Source organism: Zingiber officinale, chromosome 3A, assembly GCF_018446385.1.
Source record: "Zingiber officinale cultivar Zhangliang chromosome 3A, Zo_v1.1, whole genome shotgun sequence".
In the NCBI taxonomy this organism is placed as follows: domain Eukaryota; kingdom Viridiplantae; phylum Streptophyta; class Magnoliopsida; order Zingiberales; family Zingiberaceae; genus Zingiber; species Zingiber officinale.
Genome location: NC_055990.1, coordinates 7488428 through 7502180, shown reverse-complemented (window position 1 = coordinate 7502180; position 13753 = coordinate 7488428). Strand labels below are relative to the sequence as shown.

The 13753-nt window shown below is 41.5% G+C and overlaps 1 long non-coding RNA gene across 3 annotated transcripts in view; it reads left to right on the top strand.

The window, feature by feature from the left end:
* Positions 1 to 4969, top strand: part of LOC122051134 — a 34161-nt gene extending 29192 nt beyond the window's left edge. For 2 of the 3 annotated variants that reach the window (XR_006131330.1, XR_006131329.1), the window contains 2 exons: positions 4243 to 4386; positions 4696 to 4969. This is a non-coding gene — a long non-coding RNA (uncharacterized LOC122051134). The remainder of the gene's footprint in view (positions 1 to 4242; positions 4387 to 4695) is intronic. The other variant, XR_006131331.1, reaches the window with a different exon arrangement.
* Positions 4970 to 13753: the final 8784 nt, after the last annotated feature.

The window sequence follows — 13753 nt, the reverse complement described above, 5'->3', positions numbered from 1 at the left end:
AGATTGACTTATTCAGCAAAGAGGGGCTAGGTGGTGATCAGAATAGGGAGGCAGGCTTCAACACAGTCGAATATGACCTTGCTCCAACTCAAGAAGAGCGGAGACCTACAAAGAGGAAGTAACTCGCCGCTCAAGTGTTATTGCTCCTTAGTTGCCCGTCTTGACCGCTTCGGATGAGACTTGAAGGCCAATAAGAGTGTCACCGAACAGAACCTCAGCTAAAAGGTAGGTGCAGAGCCTAGTTCTTGATTAAAGGGGATAGGCTTAAAAAGCAAAGGATTCTCCTTCGCGAGACCTTTCTTTGACTAACTTGGCCAACTTGCTAGGAATTTTCACTCCTATGCGTTGGTCCTCTCATCTCCATTCCTTAACTTAGGTAGTTTGAGTGGGACCACACCTATTGACTACCCTCTTGATATGGGAAGAAGGATATTACATTGTGGAAGGCTGCAAACCTATCTTCTGTGTCTCCAAAAGGAGGAGCTCTCTCTATAGGTAATTCGAGGAAAGAGAGAGAAGTAATTGGAGAGTAGACAACCAGTTTTGAACTTACAAAAGATAGAGGAATTAGGCTCCTAATAGGGAAGGCTCTCCCTCTACCATCAGCTGGGCAAATAAGGAGAGGACGAGTGCCTATGCGCTATTTGCAAATCTCATGGGACATAGTCAAAGAAGCAGCAAAGCGAGTAGGAAAGTGTGGGAAGTTTCTAATTCAAATGGGTAGGCAGGCTAATTATGATCCGCACACAAGAAATAGATGCAAGATACATATAGTATAGGTAGATGTGCAAGCAACAAAGCAAGCAAGATTGTGGTAGGTGGGCAATCGAAGGGTGAAGAGTGAAAGGAGCAATAGAGAGTGAGGCAATGGAAGCAGGAAGTCAAGCAACTTGTGGATATGCTAAGGGCTAGTGGTAAGAGATATGAGCTGCCTCCGTCCAATAGCAGCGGTCAGTCCAATCTCGACCGAGCATAGAATTTCAGGAGTAGTTAGATTTCAGTGTAGCTGGTCCGTGACTAGGCTAGCTTTTCTGGCTGGATCAAGTTGAGGGTACACCAGATCCAGACTTTCTGGTCATAGGTCCTCCCGCCGTTACTATCTAACTTGGTAGGAATTCTCTTTATTCTGCTGTCCCTTCCTACTCAAGACAGGCGGGAAGAGAGGAAAAGAATGACTATTTGGTTCACTGCCCCTTCCTCTCTCGTCCTGCTATATCTTTAGAAGACGAGCCTCATGTACTCCTGCATGGCTTTATCTGCTTCGGACCATAATGGGATCTTGGGCGGAGGAGCAAGCAGTAGTCAGAATTTGAAGCTTTGATTAGGAGATGAGAGAATGAGATCAGTGGGAAGTCTTGAACATGCGAGCCCTATCCTTTTCCCCTTTTCCTTTCACTCTGGGCATAGCAAGGAGTGCTTGGACTCGGCACCACACCGGGGCATACACTTGAGTTTTTTGATCTGTCCTATTTATCCGTAGCTGGAAGTAGCCTCGTTGGGCTATCTGTCTAAGTGGCCATGAAGAGGATCCAAAGCAGTTTTCACTCTTCTACAGTAACTCTTGCCTCTGGTCTTCGCTTGCATGATTCATGAAGCTATTGTTTTCCTTGCTACTAGGGCGAAGGGAGGAATTCCCCGGATTGGACGGAACTAGCATAAACCAAAGTGGCAAACCGTAGAAGTCTCCCGAGTCCCATCATCGAAGTCAAGTAGACCTTGAATAGGTGCCATTAGCGAAGTCAAGAAAGGTAGACTAGGGAGAGCAGTGTGCCATCACTCTAGCAACGATGAGCAGTACTATAACTAGCTGCTACTATGAGCAGAATTAGCATCAATAGGAAGACAAATATAGCCAAGGAAGGAAGCACTAAGTGATCAGTCCCCTATCGACAGATGAATTGTCCGTGACTGATTCTTTGGTTTAAGAAATGACAAGGGGCACTTTACCTGCGATAATTCCTTATTAAATTGAACTAGTGATGAAGCCCTTAGCAAAAAGCTATTCCGAGCTTAGATTCTTGTACGATGTCAAGATTTATAATTTTTCATCGCCTGTACAAGAGTTTCGTTAGGAAGCAAAGGGGAGGAGAGGTGCTCCGCGATGAATGACGGGCCTAGTCCTTTGAATTTGAAAGAGTGCCTAGGCGATTTGCAAAGATTTCTCTTTACAGTTAGAATGAATTGACACTGTTGCTTTGCTCTCACGCGCTCAATGAAGCTCTTTCCCCTTGTTCTCCGACGATTGATGAAGGTCGGTTCCAGAATCTATCCTTGCACTTGCTGGTTGGGAAATAATAGGCAGCTTCGGATTACGGTCTCAACTATTATCACAGCCTTGCCTTGGGTCTTGGAGCTGCCACTCTCTTGTAGCATGGTACTCTACTCTTTCTTAGTGATTGCAAAGATCGTGTAGGGATTATATTGCAAGCTTTCCCTTCTTGCAAACCAGCTCAAAGAAAAGAAAAACAAAATAGAATAAAATTAGAACAAAGATCAGTGCTGCAAAAATTTAAAAGAGCAACAAAGACTAACTTCCTTCTATATTATACAGCTTATATCTTTGATTCGTGTAACCCCAAAGGATGCACCTGGCCTATGCTTACTCTAATAGAGAGGGCCATCGTACGCACCTAACATTCGGATCCAATGAGTCTTAACACTGAGAATTGACTATTTGTTGGTCTACTCCTTTTATGAGCTTAGCCCATTGCCGAGTCTAGTTATACTTAAAAGGGACCTAGGAATTGCCTATGTGCTATACAGAAAGGGTTCTTTTTCAAAGCTTGACGAAACTTGGGACTGGTAGTGAGAGTTGAGGAAGGGAACTTGGGACTGGTAGTGAGAGTTGAGGAAGGGAACAAATGAGACTAATGGCAATGAAGGGTGAAGGATAGTGTGACGGCCTTAAGGATAGAGGTCATGCATGCAGCTTCCGGTAGTACTGTCGTGCTCTTGCGAATGGAGGAGTCTGACTAAAGAGGTTAGCTCCTTATGGGACCTCAAAGGCGCTAAGTGAGAGTACTAATGATTCATCTTTCGTTGCGGTGAATGGGATTTCAAGGAGGATTCAGAGTAGGGATTTCCAGATCTAGACTGGAGTAGACCTTTCCATCAAGGTATATGAAGTATATGAAAGTGAGGTAGCCCCTGAATTTAGCTTATCGGAAAGTATTTACTAATGAAGTACCTATTACATGATCTACTCTTTCATCTCTGAGCCAACATCAGAAAACATAGCCAGAGCGAGAACTTGAGCATTTCCTTAAGTGCAGTGTGGAGGATCTTTGATTCTTCCATTCTGTGAGGCATGGTTGTAAAAGGCGGTAGGCGGTAGGTGGTGGTGGGGCGGTTAGTGACCGCCTAGGCTGTGGCTAGACGGTTGAATTTTTTTACGTTCCTACAATATAAAAAGCTTCTTACATGGTCATTTTTATAATGTTTATGCATAAATAAGTTCCTACAATATAATATAATTTATATAAGATACAAATAAATATATAAATGCAACTAACAAGATAATTAATAAAAATTCATCACCATATTAATAATAAAAAGTAATATCACTACCTATATCAGAAGTTTAAGTTTAAAATTTAAAGTTTCAATTCAGCATGGCAACAAGTCAACAAGGACTAGACTAAACATAACTAAATAAATCATCTACACATGCATCATCAACTACATTCATAATTCTCTCATCATCCGACTCAAAATCAACATCTTCATTTTCCACCTCCAATGTATCTAAATTGGAGCCAAAAGGAAAATAAATATCTATCAGTTTCATCTAGTCTCTAAAACCCATTAGTCTCTAATAGTGGTTACCGTTCTTATGCCATCAAATTTATAAATTTAAATATTCCCCCATCTTTGAAAAAATTTCTTTGATGCCGGTAGATTTGTCAGATGTTCTAGTGTTGCTAAAGAATAAGCTCTTCAATTTCTTTTGAGAAATGTGGTTCACTTGGTTTTGTTTTGATAGGGGCTTTAAGGTAGTATTCTTTTCATAAATTCCTGGTTATGGTGAGGAACTACATTTTCATTACTGAGTTTTTTTTTGCAAACTTCTAATTGTTGTCTAGTCCTTTATGTTTTTTATGCTTCAATCATATCAGCTTTCCATTTAGTTTTGCTTGCAATGATTTCTTTTATGTGGTGGTTATTTGCTTGGCATTTTCCATACAAAATCATTTCTTCTATGGTATTTTTCTATACACTTATTACTTGATATTATTATGGAAGGAACACTACGAGGTTACTTATTACATAGTTGGTTAGAGACATTTCTGCCAAACTGAAGCTAGCGAGTGAAACAAATCTGCACACTGCCTGCCTAAGCCATTACGGATCCGAAGGAAGTAGTTCAAGCTCCTCAATATTCTCTCTGTAATATTTGTTTCTTTCAATTATTATGTGATCCTGACTATGTTGGGATCAAATTATGGTTCTTTTGCAAGTTAAACATGAATACTTTTTAACAAGTTCATGATGATTATTGGGTGCTTCTTGAATCTGCTTATGATTACTAATGGCTCCTAATGTATAATAGAAATGATTCCTTGTTATTCAAATTGTAGACCTATGATTCATTGTTTTTTTTTCATATCATACTCAGTAGATTAGAATTCTGATAGGATAATAAATGCAATCATCAACCAATTTCTAATGTTTCTTGTTTCCGCTGCCTTTTGTTAGGATTCATATGGAGGACACAGAAGCAGCCTGGAATAAAGCAGAGAACTATGTGAATAAATTCTGAATGTTTATGTTAGTTTTTAAGTGTTTGTGTTTTGAGTAAATATGATTTATGTAGGTGGTCTGTTTTAATACTTTGTCTGAGTGTGGAGACGATCTTAAGTTTGATGAGTTTCAGCTACAATAGAGCATAAAGCTATCAATAGTTTTGGATCTTGAAGGATATTGCTAAGTTTGAAAATTTGATCCTTAAAATTATAAGAATTCATTTATTGTAATTTAGGTAGGGTGTATTTGAGTATGAATTTGTAAACAAGATCAAGATTTTTTTTATTATATTAGTAAGAACAAGAAAAATTTAAAAAATATATAATAGTCAAGAAAGAATTTTTTTTTATATTAGAGGGATTACTATATTGATTTTGAAAAATATTTTCAATTAAATATGCAGGTAAATAATATAAAGATAGAGATAGAATACCTGGAGCCAGAATAAGACTTTGAGATTTCATTTCTGTTTAAGACTGGATAATTATAATAATAAAAAATTATTAGCTTTCACATTAATGAAATAAAAAATTAATATTTATAAAAATTATTAAAACTTACCTTATGAATCCAATGAATCCACTCAAATATTACCAGCAACGCTGTTGCTAATGTTGCGAGGAATGCTCCCATTGACCCATCCCACTGCCAATTCTTACCAGAAGCCCCACAGTATGTGTACACCATACTGGCAACCAGTATTATCATAACAATACATTTGAAAACAAAATTGACAACTGCAAACAAAAATATAAAATAATTATAATATATTTATATATAAAATAAATTTTAAAATTTTTACCTTGCCAGTGCATATCCGGGACTTGTGCCTCCTTCTTCTCCGGCGGGATGCGTGCAGTCGCCGCCGCGGCCGCCTCAGTCGCGGCTTTCGCCGCCGTAATCGCAGCATTTGCCGCCTCAGTCGCGGTTTTCGCCGCCGTAATCGCAGCATTCGCCGCCTCAGTGGCGGCTTTCGCCGCCGCGGCCGCTTCAGTCGCGGCACTCGCCGCCTTAGCAGCCTCACTCGCCGCCTTAGCTGCCTCACTCGCCGCAGCAGTAGCCGCATTCGCTGCCTTAGCCACATCACTCGCCGCGGCAGTAGTCGCATTCGCTGCATTAGCAGCCTCATTTGCCGAAGCATTCGCCTTCTCCATCGTCTTCTCCGTCGCAGTCGCCGCCCCTGCGGCCGCCGCCGCAGCAGCCTCCGCCGCCGCCGCCGCAGCATTCGCCGCCGCCGCCGCAGCCTTCGCCGCCGCCGCCGCAGCCTCCGCCGCCGCGGTTGCTCTTCTCACCGCGTCCACCTCTGCCGCAGCCGTCTCAGACCCACTCTGTGCGACGCTCTCGGACTCTGTGGCAATATCTCTGTCATCCTCGGCCGCCGCGGCCGCCGGAGGCATCATCATGGCTATTCCGACCAACATCGTCAATATCGCCATTCTCTTCTCGGTAGTATCGAGGTTTTGTCGGCTTCTAGGTAGTTTCGAGGTTTTGTCGGCTTCTCGGTAGTATTGAGAAACACTTTGCGAGATAATTTGAAATGAAAAAAATGAATTTTGTTTAAACAATTTATAATAAAAAATAATATATAGGTAAGAAAAATTTTAAAAAATATATTATAGATAAATGATGAAATTCTCTTTTTTCAGACAAATTAACTTTTAATTAATTTTTAATGTAAATTATGTAAAATAATTTATTTGATAATTCTAAGCAAACAATAAAAAATTAAATCAATTTAAAAGTATGACATACATAAAAATTTAATTTAGGCATGATTTTGGAACAAAATATAGATTTCTTCTACCGAATTTATCAAAAATCTACTCGAAATATATTTTTATGATATTTTTTAAATTTGACTCTTATGATATCTAAAGTGCCAATTTAGTCTATTATATTTTTGAACATGTAAGCATGATTTTTGTTTTAAAATCTTCTATTTCCATTTTCCATTTTTTATTTTTCATTTTTATCTTGTCGAAATCTTCTAATCGACAAGATGTTGCTAAAATTCCTTTTAATTCATTATTTTCTTTTTCTAATTTACAGGAATTTTCGATAATACTTTTATAAACTGAAATAATTTATCAGGAGTAAAAGATTAAACCCGACTAACCTTGTCGATCTCAAAATATGATGTTCCCCCTGTAGAGCTGTTTTCTTCTAATGTTGCTCCCCCTTCTTCGATGCTTTCAATGCTTATCTCAGGTGAGCTTGCTTCGTCTTCTTCTTCGTGACTTGCCATTAGCGCAAGTCCGGCGAGCGCTTCGATCTTTGACTTGGATAACGTTTTGTCCCACGTTGTCTTTAGATTTACTTTGTCTGGACTAGTCTTTTGTCCTTGCTCTTCAATTTTGGGTAGGTATCTTTCATGCGCCCTTCTTCATTGCAGTGGTAGCATCTTACTTTTCTTGTTCTTCTTTTACCCTGCACTTAATTAAATTTATTAGATTTAAATAACTTTTTAAATTTCCTTACCATGAACATTGTTTCATCCTCATCGAGAGAAGATTCAGAATCTAGTTCGTCCATTCTTGCCTTTAAGACAATGTTGTGCTTTGACTCATTCAGATCCACACATCTTGTTTCATGAACTTTAAATGTTGAAAATAACTCTTCTAAAGTACTTATAGATCTTTAGAGATATAATAAGCATCTACTAATGATACTCATTCAATAGTCCTAGGAAATGCGTTAAGCGCATACCTTAGCGAATCTCGGTTGATTACCTTTTCTCTGAGATTCATGAGTTCGGTGATAAGTTCCTTGATCCTTGAATGAAGGTGTGTGACAGTTTCTCCTTCTTCTAACCAGAGGCTGCAAATCTGGTTCTGAACCAGGTCCCGTTTCACGAGTTTAGCTTCAGACGTACCTTCGTGTAGCTCCAGGAACTCCTCTCAATGTTCCTTTGTTGATTTGTAGGTGCCGATTCTATTGACTTCTTATGGAGGTAGCACACTCAGTCAATAGATAAAATTCGGCTCGTCCATTTGCTACAAAGTCTGCTTGCTCCTTGGTGCATTGATACTCTTTTTTGTCCTTTGGTGTTTCAAAATCATATTTCAATATTAGTAATAAATCAAAGTATGTTTGAAGAATCATCTTTTTTTTCCAAATCGTGAACTCCTCCTCAAACTTAGGCGGGTAGATACTCGGTCCGACCTGTTGGAGCAATCCCAATGGTCCGTGTGACTATGTGTTTTAGTGTTTGGGCAAAGGGTTTAAGTTAGGTTCACCCTTGTATTTGATATGTGTATTTGAGTTGTGCAGGATTGCAGGATACACATATGACTCAGGTTGATGGCTTTAGGTCGGGTGAAGGATCAAGCATCCAAGGGACCGTGGACAAGGCAACGAGGACAAGGGCCGAGGGAAGTGACTTCGAGGCATACGCGAAGGATGACATTGGGGACAAGCCGCGGGCTTGAATGCATCTGAGGGACGAGAGCCAAAGGAAGTAGGCTTAAAAGCAAGAGGTCAAGGCTGCAAAGAAGCATCAAATGAGTCGTAAGGGTGAGGGTCCGAGTGCTGAGAAATTGTACTCGGGTACCAGTCGACTGGTGGTTCCATCAGTCGACTGGTGTAATCGACTCGCAGTCGACTGGGAGCGAACAGAATGCTTCTATTCGCTTGGTCAGTGTGGAACAATTGACTAGTATTTTTATCAGTTGACTGGTATCGAGCCCTTGGGATGTAACAGTCGAATCTCCACAGAGGGCAATCGATTGATGGTTTTTACAGTCGACTGGTAGGCGGGGTTTTCCAACCCATGACTTATATAACCAAGGCTTGGGAGCTTGGTTATAGTTGACGAAATTAGTAGTGGTAAATCCTAATTAGTAGTCTACTAGTTCTCAAGTGCTTGTGAGTTTTGTGGTGAGGTTTCTCCACCCACAAGGAGCGATTTGAGATAGCCGGAGTTTGCCGGGGGCTAATCCACCTTACAGACAGCTGTGGAGTAGGAGCAAGATATCTCCGAACCACGTTAAATGATCGTGTAGCTTGTTTTGCATTCTTTTCTTTGTCTTTAGCTTTATTTTATTCATATTAGTTTATATTTTCACTGCACAAGTAACATTGTAGAAAGAAGCGATCATTTGGGGGCGTCATCTATCCAACCCCCTTCTAGCCGACCGTCCGATCCCCTACATGTGGTATCACAGCGAGGACGGTCTCCATTGGACTAACCGCCAAGGAAGCAAAAGATGACCGACTTGATAGCTCCTCCAAAGTTTGAAGGAGGAAGCTTATAGGACATCACGTATTGGATGATGAAGATGGAGGTTTTCTTTGATACGGATTGGGACACCATGATGGTGATCAAGGAGCCGTTCGAAGTCCTAAAAGACAAGAAAGGGAATAAACTCCGACCACGATATTGGACGAAAGAAAAAACCTCACGGTCAAAGGCAAATTCAAAGGTAATATCAATTTTAATTGATATTTTACCTAATGACATGATGAGTTGTGTAGGTGAATATAAGAACGCCCATGATTTGTGGAGCAAGATAAAGAAGGTTCCATGGGAAGAACCTTTGTCTACACAAGAGGAGGAGAAATCCAAAGAAAATGATGAAGTGGCTCAAGTTGAGGAGGAGTCAACGGAAGTTGAGCCATGCTCAACATTCGAGGAGGAGAAGGAAGATGAGGAAACATCCTGAAAGGTTGAAGAAGAAGCCAAGATGGATGAAGAAGAGGTCTTGGAAGTAGTCAACCTAGTGAGTATCTCCACCGAAGATAAGTCGAAGGATCACATTGTGTGCTTTGGATGCAATGAGATGGGACACTACAAGAGTAGATGTCCATTGGTTAAGAAGAAGGTAACTCCTAAACTCAATCAAGTTATTTTAAATACTAACAAGGGTTGTAGGAATGAAGAAGTCCAAAAGAAGAGGATGTGCATTAGATGCTTCACGTGTGGGGAGAAGGGTTACTACCACACCAAATGCCCTAAGAAGAGGGAGATCAAGAAGCTTGCGTATTTAAAGAAGTGGGAGAAGAAGAAGAAGAGCTCAAATCAAGGGGGAGCTTCAAGGGTAAGGTAGGTATATCCTAACTTGAAGTTTAATTCAAATTTAAACTCCTCCGTGCATGCTAGAAATAACTGTTATTATTTACCCATGCAAAATTTAGGTTTCAAATATTATGATAGAAATAGGGGCATTGCAGATTATAACCCTAAGGAACCTATGCATGATAAACTTAGACATGTTAGATTCTCACTACCTAAGGAGAAGAAGGTAATGGAGAACCAAGACATTAATCCCAAGAAGGGGAGACATATGCCTAGGAAGGGTAGATCTAGGAATGTCTAATGTGGACAAGTTAATTCTAGGGTTAGGAACCTAGAAAGGGAAAATCAAGCTTTGAAGGCAAAGCTTGATCATTTGAAGAAAATCCTAAATAGATTCAATATTGGATCTAAGGGTTTAGATATGGTTTTGGATAGTCAAAGACCCAAAAATGATAGATTAGGTCTAGGATACCGATCTAATGTCTCCAATGCTAAGGGAAAGTCTTATGTTAGGGTTGCATATGATTATAGTAAGGAGAAGCCAATAAATGGAAAGAGAAAGTCATTTAATGGTAAGAAGAAATTAACTAAGGACAAGGTGTCCAAGGTTAAGAAAGTTAGGTTTATAGGCCAAGTGTCACCAAAGGTGTACTGATATGGCCTAGCTATTGTGGATGACTCACCTAGGGAGGTGGCTAAGGCTAAGAGCTCTAGGGGAGCTCAAAGAGTCAATTTGGGACCCATGGCCAATGGATCTCAAATAAATTTTACTTGGGAGTCTAGGGGAGTCATGGAGTGTGTCAAATGGTTTGGAGACGGACTTGAGTCTCAAATCTAGGGAATTGACATACATGGATTGTGTTTCATGCATGAAAATATGACATTGGGGTCATATTGCATGATAATTGGTTTTGGATGTATAGATGCCAAACAAACCAATGCTAGGGATGCATTGTGGTTTAGTATGGGCAAATACATCAAGAGGAAACCAAAACTAGGATTTTAGGTCAAGGTTTAATTAAACCATTTGACTAGTTTTGGATTTTGTGTCAATCTTGGGATTGGTGATAGATACATTTTAAATGTATTTTTTCCCAAGTAGACATGGGTAAAACAGAACTCTCCACAAAATTTAAATTTTTTTTTTGATATCTATGGAATTATTGGTGCATTTCTGAAATTGGGTTCAGAATGTAGGATAGGCTGAAAACAGTGTGCCAGTCGACTGGTAACAGTAAATATCGAACACAGAATGATCCTGTGTGTTGTTTCGATAATGGCAGTCGACTGATAACAGTCTGAAACTGTTTTTCATTACTGATTTTGACTAGGTCAGCTTGTATATGTATATGAGATCCATGGGGGATGAATACACGAGTTTAGAGTCAATTTGGATTACAAGTTTTCAACAATTGGGATATTGTTAGAGAACTTTTTGGATGTTAGGCAAAGGGGGAGAAGTAAGGTTTAATTAGGAAAACCTTAATGCCTTTGAGTAGGGGGAGCCTTGTGATAGATTCTTAAAAATCCCTATAGTAAAATCCTAGCTCAATGGGGAGCATAAGTGTAGGGGAAGCCTTGTGATAGGTTCTTAAATAGCCCTGTGATGAAAATTCCTAGCTCAATGGAGAGCATAGGTATAGGAGGAGCCTTGGGATAGGTTCCAATGCATGTTTGTATTTTTGTTTCGGCAGTGTAAGTCCAAGGTGTAGCCTTGGCAATGTAAGTCCATTCGGCAGTGTAAGTCTAAGTATATATCCTTGGCAACGTAAGTCCATTCGGCGGTGTAAGTCCAAGTGTGTAGCCTTTACAACGTAAGTCCATTTGTTTTAGCATGTTTATTTGCTATTATGTTTTCCCTAACTTAAACGTATTGCCAAACATCAAAAAGAGGGAGATTGTTGGAGCAATCCCAATTGATCCGGTGATGAGGAGGGGCCTGTACGGCAGAGTGGTCAATGACATGGTGGAGTTCAAAGTCGAGGCGGTCTACACCTCGGGTGTTTGTCCAATCGGGCAACCCACTTGCCCAATCGGACTGAGGAATATCTGGTCCGACATTGCTATAGCCCGGCAAAGCACCGAGCTTTCGACGCTCAAAAAGTAAGTAGTGGCGAGCTGATGGCCGAGCGGCCAGCCCGCTCGGACTTATAGCGAAAACATAGCCATGGCCGAGCAGACACGGCTCCTTCGCTCGACAGGATGGAGCCAGGATAGTGGAATATTGGCTGAACATGGACCGAGCGGCCAACCTGCTCGGCTCCAGGGACAATAGCACCAGGACAAAGGCGGCTAGCTAAGCGGTTCTCCAGCTCGACCTCAGGAGGGATAGCCGACCGAGTTGGCTAAGATTGATCAAGCGGTTCTCCCGCTCGGTCCAGTAGTAGACAAAGGGAGTAGCTGGGAATATCCTCCTGGGAACTAGTGTCACTGACAAGTGACATGGTTGACGACATGGTCAGACAGAAGATCGTACAGCGGAAGCTTCCACTGTCTTGTCAAAGATATGCTCGGGTCATTACGGTATGGTGTCAGGGACGCCTTTCTGACACGTCTTTTCAAGGTATGCTTTGAGAAGCGTGCACACGCTCCCCGGGAGACCTATATAAGGGCCTCCAAGTTTCGATGGAGGTATGCTCATTCTACAGTAGCTACTGTTGCTTTGCTACTTTCATTTCTTTGCTTTCTTGCTGCTGTCGTCGGAGATCTGATTTGAACGTCGGAGGGCCAACACTGGGGAATCCCTCCCTGGCTCGGCACTGACACTTTGTGCTTGCAGGCTCGTCTCGTTGGAGGTCCATGCACGGTCAACAGGAGCGCCATGTCCCTAGCGTCCGTCGCCCTGACTCTCGGACAGGATTACCAACGGTCCGTGCAACCTTGTGTTTTGGTGTTTGGGCAAAGAGTTTAAGTTATGTTCACCCTTTTATTTGATATGTGTATTTGAGTTGTGCAGGATTGCAGGATACACATATGACTCAGGTTGATGGCTTTGAGTCCGGTGAAGGATGGAGCATCCGAGGGACCATGGACAAGGCAGCGAGGATAAGGGCCGAGGGAAGCGACTTCGAGGCATACGCGAAGGATGGTATTGGGGACGAGCCGCAGGCTTGAATGCATCCAAGGGACGAGAGCCAAACGAAGTAGGCTTAAAGGCAAGAGGTCAAGGCTGCAAAGAAGCATCAAATGAGTCATAAGGGTGAGGGTCCGAGTGCTTAGAGATTGTACTCGGGTACCAGTCGACTGGTGTAGTTGACTGGGAACGAATAGAATGCTTCTATTTGTTCAGCCAGTGTGGAGCAGTCGACTGGTACTTTTACCAGTCAACTGGTATCGAGCCGTTGGGATGTAATGGTCGAATCTCCACAGAGGGCAGTCAACTGATGGTTTTTACAATCGACTGATAGGCGGGGTTTTCCAACCCGTGGCCTATATAACCAATGCTTGGGAACTTGGTTATAGTTGACGAAATTAATGGTGGTAAATCCTAATTAGTAGTCTACTAGTTCTGAAGTTCTTGTGAGTTTTATGGTGAGGTTTCTCCACCCACAAGGAGTGACTTGAGATAGCCAGAGTTTATCGGGGGCTAATCCATCCACGGATAGGGATCGTCCACCTTACGGGCAGCCATGGAGTAGGAGCAAGATATCTCCGAACAACGTTAAATGATCGTATAACTTGGTTTGCATTCTTTTCTTTGTTTTTAGCTTTCTTTGTATTCATATTAGTTTATATTTTCGCTACGCAAACTAACATTGTAGAAAGAAGCGATCATTTGGGGGCGTCATCTATCCAATCCCCCCTTCTAGCCGACCGTCCGATCCCCTACACAACCATCTCTTTTGCTTTGATCAGTGGTTAGTCCTCCTGAAGTGGTTAGGTTCTGATACCACTTGTAGGTCCCTTGACAGCAAGCTAGAGGGGAGTGAATAGCCTATATAATAAAAAATAAAAAAAAACCTTTCTCGAACTTTACAGCTTGATAGACACTTGTAT